Here is a 10,472-nt window from a genome sequence, read left to right on the forward strand (position 1 = left end):
CTGCCGCTACTGGGGCCTCCGAGGCCGGGATCAGAGCCAGCTGAGGGGTTAGGCTGGTGTCGGGGCCAGCGAGACCAAAATCGGGGCCTCCCATGAGGCAAGGCTGCTGCTTGAGCCAGCGAGGTCTGGTTCAGTCCACTGGGAAGCCAGGCCACTACTGGGGCCATCAAGAGTGGGATTGGTACTTGCAACGCGGCATACACAGAGAAATATCACAGAAAATAAAAATCAGATGCTTCCCCTAATCAGCAAAAACTAGGAGGAAAGGGGCAACAGGAAGAGGTCGAGCTATAGAAAGGGCCCTATAGTGAAGCAACTAATGTGACCAATCAGAGGGTATGGAATAGGGGAGGATGGAGCCTCTTTAAAAGGCAGAAGGTACATAAACAAATGTATCAAAGTTAATCACCAAACAAGCATGGGATTGAGGGAGGGGGAGGGAATGTGATGGGGGCTGGATGAGGGCTAATTGGATGATGTATGCTTGTATATCCTCTCAAGTCTTGTATTCCAATGTGATATATGATTACAATGCACCAATTAAAAAATTAAAAATTAAAAAATGTGTATTCACTTTTATAAAACAGAATTTCTATTTTGATTTTTAAAATATTTATGGAAAAGCAATTGATTATATAGTACGCAGTTGGAATTAAAAGTATACTGAATTTATTACATGATTTCCTCTTCAAAACATAAAATAAAAATAAACAATGTGAAAAATAGGAGATGTTGAGATATATAAAGGAGTCCCAGGATCTTCAAATAGCAGACAGTGAAAGAGAGGATACGAGGCAGAAAAGAGTAGTGAAGATTATCAAAGAAACAGTAAAATTTTCCTGAGCAATTTCTGTTGTAAGTAATGTTTACATATTCATTGTGTAGTAATCTCTGGTTACTGATTTTTATTTCATAGAATCAATCCATTAAAAAGTCACAGAACATTTGAATTAAACATGGTAACAACAAAAATCCTGAGTCCTAGTAGTATTTCCATTGTAATTTATTACTGATACTTTGGGAGGAGGCAATGAAGTAAGACCTAGTAAGTATATGGTCTCTGCCACTAAATAGCACAGAACAAAGAGAATCTGTTTTAGAGTGATAATACAAAAGAAAGTTTGAAAATACAATTTTCCTGAGTATCTATTGGGAACTGATTCCAGGACCTCTACACTTGTGTACACACACACACACACACACACACACACACACACACACATACACATACACTCATGCAGCACCCCAAAATCTATGTCTGTTCTATAAAGTGATGTAGACACACATTCTTCTTATACACTTTTTTGGGGATTTGTTTGTTTTTGTTTTTGTTTGCACCAAATTCCTTCACATTTATTTTATTTTTTTAAAGCAAATGACAAAGATCCAGTTTAGCCAGCTTTAAAACCTAAACTTAACATAACATACTTAAACAACTTTCAAAAACTTTACTAAGTTGCCTGCATTCATGCACAACTAATAAACATCCTTAAATTTATATTAAACTGAAAGTATATTACCATTAATGCATTAATATCTTTCATTATTAAATACTGAAAAAACTGAAGTAATTTCTTTTTTTACAGATTCAAATTTAGTTTATTTAAAATATTTGATCTTTGGTGATGCATTATTCAAAGGGTCCAATTTTATTTTCTTGCACTAACTTCTGAAAGTTTTATTTATTTATTTTTATCTACAGGTTAATTTTTTAATATGGAACATATTGAAAATGGCATACATTCAGACTGTGCTTGATGCCCTTTCACCCCCAAGTTCCCCTCCCCCCAACAATTATGGGAGAGGAAGAAGGCTGAGGTTGATTAATGAAGGAGCTACATTCAAATTTGTGTAAAAATATAAATATAGCATGGTTGACCTGAAGTAATTTCTATAGAAGACTTGTCCTGGCAAAGTTAGCTTCACAGCAGGCTGACACTACATGGCTCACATTTCAAACACAGTGGATGTTGGCTGTGGGCCTATTGTAGATTGTCTTTATGATGTTGAGGCATATTCCTCTATTCAGATTCTCTGCCGTGCTTTTAGCATAAATGGGTATTGGATTTTGCCAAATGCTTTTTCAGCATCTACTGAAATGATCATGCGATTGTTGTCTTTTGTTCTATTTATGTGATGAATTGCATGAATTGGTTTTTGTATGTTGAGCCAGCCTTGCATCCTGGGGTTGCCACCTACTCCTCCAATAGAGGACTAATATCTAGAATATACAGAGAACTCAAGAAACTCAGCACTAAGAAAACAAATAACCCAATAAAAAAATGGGCAAGTGAACTGAATAGACACTTCACAAAAGAAGAAATTCTAATGGCCAATAAATGTATAAAAAAAAAGTTCAACATCATTAGCAATCAGAGATGCAAATCAAAACTACCCTGAGATTTCACCTAACTCCAACTAGAATAGCAATCATTTAAAACACAAACAACAAATGCTGTCAAGGATGTGGAGAAGTGGGAACTCTAATACATTTGTTGGTAGGATTGCAAATTAGTGCAACTACTTTGGAAAACAGTATGGAGGATCCTCAGAAGAATGGGAACAAATCTACCATTTGATTCAGCAATACCACTTCTGGGTATCTACCCAAAAGAAAGGAAACCAAACTATCAAACTAATGCATGTGTATCTATGTTCATAGCTGCACAATTCACCATAGCCAAACTATGGAACCAGCCAAGATGTCCATCAACAGATAAATGGATTAAAAAACTGTGGGATATGTACACAATGGAAATTTACTAGCTATAACAAAAACACAATTATGTCATTTACAGGGAAATGGATGAAACTGGAGAACATTATGCTAAGTGAGAGTAGTCAGTCACAAAAAAATAAAAAATTGAACATTCTCCTAATATGCAGAAGCAAGGGAGAAAATGGATCATAGGAGGAACTCTAGACAAAGGAGATACTATAGATGAGCAAATAAGGCAACTTAACAGAAGAGATGGAAGGGGGAAGAGGGAAATTCTCTAATGTGCATAATGTACATTCACAAAAATATCAAGATCAATCACTTAGCCAAACATGAGAAGGAGGGAGGAGGGAAGGAATGGGGTGGGAATTGGGTAAGGACTAATTGGATGATGTGTGCATGTATGTCTCCACCATCTTGTACTCCATTAAGATGTATGACTACAAGGCACCCATAAAAAATTAAACACACACACACACACACACACACAATGGAAAGCAGATCCATGCTGCTGTTAGAGTAAAATCTTGTTCTAGCACTACTCAAGAGTCAGGGCTCTCCTTGGATACTTATAATAAACAGCAAAGTTCTGGGCTGGGCGTGGTGGCACACGGTTGTAATCCCCGAGCTTGGGAGGCGGAGACAGTAGGATTGTGCAGGTTCAAAGCCAGCTGTGCTGGCTTAAGAGACCCTGATTCCAAATAAAAATATATATTAAAAAATAGGTCTGGGAGTATAGCCCAGAGTTAGATGGGCTTCCAGGAACCCCAGTACCACCACCAAAAAAAAAAAAGCAAAGTGCATACAGAGATTACAATTTTAAAAACAATAAATGGTCCTATTGTGTGGTCTCAGCAATAAACTCAAAAGTCGATGAGAAATAGGGGTGCTAATGAGCTGTTTATAAATACTTTAGATTAGGTACAATTATACTGAAAGTCAGGTTCATTTGAAATCTTCACAAAAAAATTCCTGTCACTCCTCAAATGGTGTGTGTTACAATTTTTCATTTCTGTTAAATGTGTGCACTGTGTTACTTGTTATCCAAGCACAGCTGTTGCTCTGCTCCTTACCATTGATTGTCAAGGACTTTAACTGGACATCTTCTTCAATTTCTACTCTTTCTTGACCATTCTCAACAATTCTTTTTGTGGTGATTTTTTTTTTTTTGCCATTCACTATTTTAGTAGAAGTCTATGTAGATTTGAAGTTCCCTTTCCCACTGCCACCAAATGATGTGGAGGAGACCGGTGGGAGGACCCCGTGGCCTAGTAACCCAAATGAAGAGAATCCTGTAAAAAATAAAGAAAATCCACCTCTAAATGATGGAAATCCACTGAGAGCTAAGAAAAATGAGCTGGCTCCTAGGTTTCTGCTTCCTCTGGGACCACTTTGGTTCCCAAAAAGTCCTCAAGTGGGTCTTCAAAGAAGTAGAATGAAAACGGGTCCCTTCTGCAAATAATTCCCTGAAGGCATCATCTGGATCCCAGATGTGAAGACAAACTCAAATGGACTGTTAGATGACTTTTACCTCCTTCGCCACCATTTAAACCTTTTTTGCCCTATTTGTCATGGATGTCCCGTTCTTAAGCATCAAATAACACTTCATATGCCTCAACTACCTGCTTGAATTTTCCCTATGCTTCTTCTTTATTCTCAGAATTTTTATCTGGATGTCACTTTAGCACCATTTTGTCAGTATGCCTTCTTGATATTCTCTGGTGGTGCATGTTTCTGCATGCCTAGAACATCATAGTAATCCACCAAGTTTTAACAAATTGTTGGAACTCATCTGAGGACATGGTGGCCAGTGGCCTCTCCTCAACTTGGATTGGCTGAGCTGGTGACAGCAGCAGCTCTATGCTTTCCTTTCTCCAAAAACCTTATACCTCAAATTATTTGCATATAAATGACATACCTCATATGCTTTAAATCATCTCTAGATTACTTATATGCTTAATTCAAAGTAAATGTTATATAATAGTTACTAAGCAGAATTATGAAGGGGATAACAAGACATGCTCAGTACTGATGCTTTTTCCCAAATGTAGAATCTACAGTTCCAGAGTTGACTGTAACATTTAAAGCACTAACAGTAATCAACTGAAAATCTAAAAATGAGATACATCTACTAAATATGGGTAGGAGTCGGGTTATATATTGTGACCAAGAAGAATTTCTGTAGTCAAGGACTTCAAGATGACTGCCAATAATCTTTGTCTTATGCTAATGTAAGCCTCTGTGTAGTCACAATCCTTTGACAACCAAAGGCTAAATTTAGTGACTGGATTTTTTTTCTATACTGGAGATTGAACCCAAAAATGTTCTACCTCCCAGCTAAACCCCCCAGACCTATCATTATTATTACTTTTATGAAGTAGGGTCTCACTCAGGAGGATCACCGTTGGCAGCCGGCCTCAGCTACTTAGGCCCTCTGCAACTTAAATAGACCCTGTCTCAAAAGAAAAAAAGAAAAAATTGGGCTGGAGGTGTAACTCTAAGATAGATTGAACTCTGGGTTCAATCTCCAGTAACAACAACAACAACAAAAATAGGATCTAAGTTGCTGAGACTGGTCTGAAACCTGTGATCCTCTTGCCTTCAGCCTGTAAATTACTGGAATTACAAGCCGGGTGTGGTGGCGCACATTTGTAATCCCCGCGCTTGGGAGGCAGAGACAGGAGGATCGCGCAGGTTCGAAGCCAGCCGCGCACACTGGTTTAGGAGACCCTGTTTCCAAATAAAAATGTAAAAATAGGTCTGGGAGTGTAGCCCGGAGGTAGAAGGGCTTCCAGGAACCCCAGTACCACCAAAAAAAAAAAAATTAAAAAATAAAAATAAATAAATTACTGGAATTACAAGTCTGGGCCACCAGGCTTGGCTAGTGACCTGCTTATAACAAATAAAATACACTGAAAGTATATGTCACTTCCTCCATTAGGTTTCTAATATATTTTGGCTCCACCTGGGGCTCCCATTCTATTGCTATCTCAGTCTCATGGAGGACAACTGCCATGTTGTGAGTTACCCAAATGACAAAGATCTGCAGGAATTCTCCAGCCAAAGCCTTACAAGCAACTGAATCCTACCAACTATAAAGGGAGTGAGCTTGAAAGCAGATGTTCCTTTAGTTGAGAGTTCAGCTGAGAAGTCAGTTCCAGCTGACAAAATGATTACAGCCTCCTGAGAAACTTTGAGATAAAGGTATTACTGAAACCATGTTAGGATTTCTGGCTCAGACTGTGAAACAATAAACTACAAATAGAGTCAGTGTTTTAGCAGAAGGCACAACAAAGCTGTCTGAAAATGAGAAGAATATGTACAAAGTTGAAAATTATCAATACAAAGATAAAGAAAGAATTCAACTTAATAAAACAGGTGTTTGCTACAGCAAAGTCTCACCTGCATGTGGAATCTAAAATATTCAAATTCATAGAAATAGAGAAGAGAGCCAGGCATGGTGGCACACGCTTGTAATCCCGCACTTGGGAGGTGGAGACAGGAAGATTGCGCAGGTTCGAAGCCAGCCATGCTGGCTTAAGAGACCCTGTTTCCAAATAAAAAAGTATAAAAAAAAATAGGTCTGAGAGTGTAGCCCAGAGGTAGAAGGGCTTCCAGGAACAGAAGAAGAAGAAGAAGAAGAAGAAGAAGAAGAAGAAGAAGAAGAAGAAGGAGGAGGAGGAGGAGGAGGAGGAGGAGGAGGAGGAGGAGGAGGAGGAGGAGGAGGAGGAGGAGGAGGAGGAGGAGGAGGAGAAGGAGAAAAGAAATAGAGAAGAGAATGGTGATTACTAGGGTTCTGACAGGAAGTCAGGGATGGAGTCTGGGAGTTGTTGTTAAAGACAAAATTTCAATGAAACAAGAGATACATCTTTAAGAGATCTATTTTACAATATATTTACTATAGCAATATGTTGTATACATAAAATCAAAAAGTAAATTTTAAGTATTTTCACAACAAAAACTGGCAAATATGTGAGGTAATTTATGCTAAATAGATCGATTTAGCCAAAACACAATGTATATATACTGTATTATAAAATCTCATATTGTAGGCCCATGGGGAAAATGGTGACTGTGGGATGCAGCACATCACAGTAGCTGGAACAAATAAAGTTCAACTACCAAAAAAACATCTTGACAAAAAGAATAAACAAAGCAGCAGAAGATACTCACGATCAAAAACACAAACTGGAACACAAGATCCACTGCAAAAAGCCCAAGCACACGATTGGCCTGGAGAGGAGGCTGACATTATGTTGGGCCACTGGCCCAAACTGTGATTGCCAGCTCTGACACCGCCCCTCTGGCACTGCATCTCCAAGAAATCTCAACAAATAATCCAAGAACTTGAAGTACAGAAAGTGGCAGCAGAGTGCCAACATCTTAAGCAACCAGCACCATGCTTCAGGAACACATAAAAAGATCCAAAAATCTGTGAGCTCATCAGAGGTGGCATCCACAGGAAAGCACTGTGCCCTCCAGAGAACTGACCTGCAGGATAGCAAGGTAACTGCTTTGCATCACTTGGGTGGAAGACTGACAGAGCAGCCATGGACCCTGATGGTAGGCTAAGACCTGGTGGCCCATCCCAGAGGTAGTCCAGTTAGAACTTCCAGAGACACATGAAAGGCCTTTGGTGCTAAAGGTATGGTGCCTACACAAAGTCACAGAAAGTCACTCTAAGATTACACTGGATGTTCTCTGCTGGTGCGGGTAGGGAGGCACAGGCTCAGGGCAAGAAGGCACAGAGCACAAGGTCTGTGACCCTAGAGCTCAGGGTGGAGAGCACAGAGCCAGATTCAGAGAGCATGAAGCCCATGGCCAGAGGGTGCAGAACCCAGGGCCGGAGGGAACTGAGCATAGGTATGAAAAGAGCCCAGGGTGTGAAAAGACAGAACCCTGAGATTACACAGAACTCATTAACAGTGACACTTGAATCCCTGAAACCTAAACACAAAGCTGTCAGAGACGAGAGAGGAGCGCAAACACTCATAAAGTGAATCCACAAGGTGACAATAGGTTATGAAGCAAATAAGAGACATTGTAATATATTCCAGAATCTACCACAGTGAACAGACATACAGATATTATATGGGCCCGGGGCCCTAGATATGTAAATTAGCAGGACTTCTGGGTTTTTTGCTTTTTTTCTCACACTGTCGTGAGTTCTTTTTGTTCTTTTTTTAATTTTTGTTCTTTCTTTTTTCTTATTCTTTTTTTAGTTGGTTTTATCTTTAATTTATAATTGATAGTTTTTGTAACTTGTTACTTTATGCATATTTGTTTGTTCCTTCCCCCCATTCCTTTTACAAACTTCCTCACTCTAGCCTATCTACTCTCTTCTCTGAAAACTTTTTTCCCTTACTGTATCTCCTTGTTTTATATTCAAGCTATTTCATATCTGCATACTTAAGTAATCTACCAACTATGAGAATCCTGCTATCTAACCTTCTCTAATTCTCAATCAGATACTACATTATTATAATTAAATTCTTACTCAACTTAATCATATCTTCTACTTTACTCAACTCCTATACTTAACACCCAGCTCCTCCCCCTTTACCCAACCTTTAGCACTGAAGAAAGCACTCCTTACCCATGCACAAACCTGCCGACACCTTTAAATTCCTACTGCTAAGATTGGATCAGACAGATTTACCCACAGAATCACACTCAAAAAAGAAGATGGCAAGACATAAGAAAAACAAGCCTGGAAACCCTGAAAGTATTAGAACTAGGAACAGTGAGGAAATAAGGGAAATCATAAATACTGATCTACAAGAGATGCAAGAAAGGGTATTACACATCCTGATCTTCAATATGATGAAAGCCCTCACACTAAGTGTACAGGAAATGAAAGAGAAAATTAAGACATTAAGAAAGAATTAAAAAGGTCTGGAATGAAATGAGAGACTAAACAAATTAAATGAAGAGAGCAATAGAAAGAAATTATGGACTATTAGATGAAATGGAAAACATAGTATCACTGTTAGAAGATAGTTAATTCAAAACCAAAAGCACAGTCAACAGCATACAAAGTTTATTACAGCAACAAAACCTAAGCATCTAACAACTATGAGACAACATAAAACATCCTAACTTACTGATAAAAAGCCATTGAAGAAGGGATACAAGTACAAACCAAGGGTATTTGTAATCTCTTCAGAGAAATAATTTCATAGAATTTTCCAAACATGGAAAGACACTTGGACATACACATACAGGAGACATACAAAACACCATTAAGACAAGATCAAAGAAAGACTTACCCACGCCATGTAATAATCAAAATGACCAACATAGCCAAGCATAGTGGCATATGCTTATAATCTCCACACTTGGGAGGTGGAGACAGGAGGATTGCGCAGGTTGGAAGCCAGGCACACTGGCTTAAGAGACCCTGTTTCCAAATTTAAAAAAAAATATGTATATATATAGGTCTGTGAGTGTAGCCTGAAAAGCAGTGAAAACAAAAGAATGGGTGACATACAGGGGCAAAACAATAAAAATAACCCCAGATTTTATAACCCATGTCATGAATGCCAGGAGAGCCTGGAATGATGTAATCCAGACCTACAAGAAAACAATTTCCAACCAAAACTGCTATATGCAGTAAAGTTATTATTCAAAATTGATGGAGAAACAAAAGTGTTTTAAGTTAAGCAGAATCTCAAAACAATTCATGAATACAAAGCCAAAACTAGAGAATATATTGAAGGAAATAAACCATAAAGAAGAAAAAGAAGCAAATTTTAGACACAGAAAAGAGATAAAATTGATCAGTGTGGCAACTAAGTGAAGAAGAAATATCATTATATAAAACAGAGGATAGAACATAAAATGGCAGAAAACAAAAATCCTATTTTAATAATAACCCTGAACATCAAAGGTCTTAACTACATCAATTAAAAGACACAGACTGACAATGTGTATTAAAAAAAAGTAATCCAAATATATGCTGCTTGCAAGAAATTCACCTTATAGCCAAAGACATTCATAAGCTGAAAGTGAAAGGATGGAAAAAGATAGATCATGCTAATGGAGACCAAAAACAAGCAGGGTAACAACGCTGATATCTAACAAAACAGACTTTAAGCTAAAACACATCAGAAGAGACAAAGCAGGGCACTTCCTTTTATTAAAAGAAACAATTCACCAAGAAGATATAATGATAGTAAATGTTTATGCCCCAAATATTGGTGTACCCACATTTGTAAAACAAACCCTTCAGGACATCAGATCTCAAATAGACCCAAATATAATAATATTGGGAGACTTCTACACACCACTCATGCCACTAGATCAATCTTCAAGACAAAAGATGAGTAAAGAATCTTCAGAACTAAAGAAAACTATAAACCAAATGGACCTAATAGACATATTCAGAATATTTCAACTAGGAACAGCAGAATACACATTCTTTTTAGCTGCACATGGAACCATCTCCAAAATAGAATACATCCTGGGCCACAAAGCAAGCACCAGCACATTCAAAAGATGGAATATAATTCCCTGCATCTTTTTAGACCAAAATGAAATGAAAATAGAAATCAACAACAGGAAGACCAAAAGAAACAATTTTTTTCTTTTTCTTTTTTCTTTTTCTTTCTTTTTTTTTCTTTTTATAATACTAAAGATGAAACCCAGGGGCATTCTACATTTGTGCAACACCCCCAGCCTTATTTTTTATCCTTTATTTTGAAATATGGTCTCACAGAGTTGCATAGGGGTTCACTAAGTAGCTAAGGCTATC

At 38.0% G+C, this 10,472-nt stretch overlaps 1 pseudogene across 1 annotated transcript; it reads right to left on the reverse strand.

The window, feature by feature from the left end:
• Positions 1–3,752: 3,752 nt before the first annotated feature.
• On the reverse strand, positions 3,753–7,271 carry LOC308258715 (dnaJ homolog subfamily B member 6-like; annotated as a pseudogene). Its single transcript has 2 exons — positions 7,211–7,271; positions 3,753–4,488 (listed from the first exon to the last, which is right to left on the reverse strand). The product of its transcript is annotated as a dnaJ homolog subfamily B member 6-like (transcript).
• Positions 7,272–10,472: the final 3,201 nt, after the last annotated feature.

This window comes from Muscardinus avellanarius, assembly GCF_963383645.1.
Source record: "Muscardinus avellanarius genome assembly, chromosome: 2".
NCBI lineage: Eukaryota > Metazoa > Chordata > Mammalia > Rodentia > Gliridae > Muscardinus > Muscardinus avellanarius.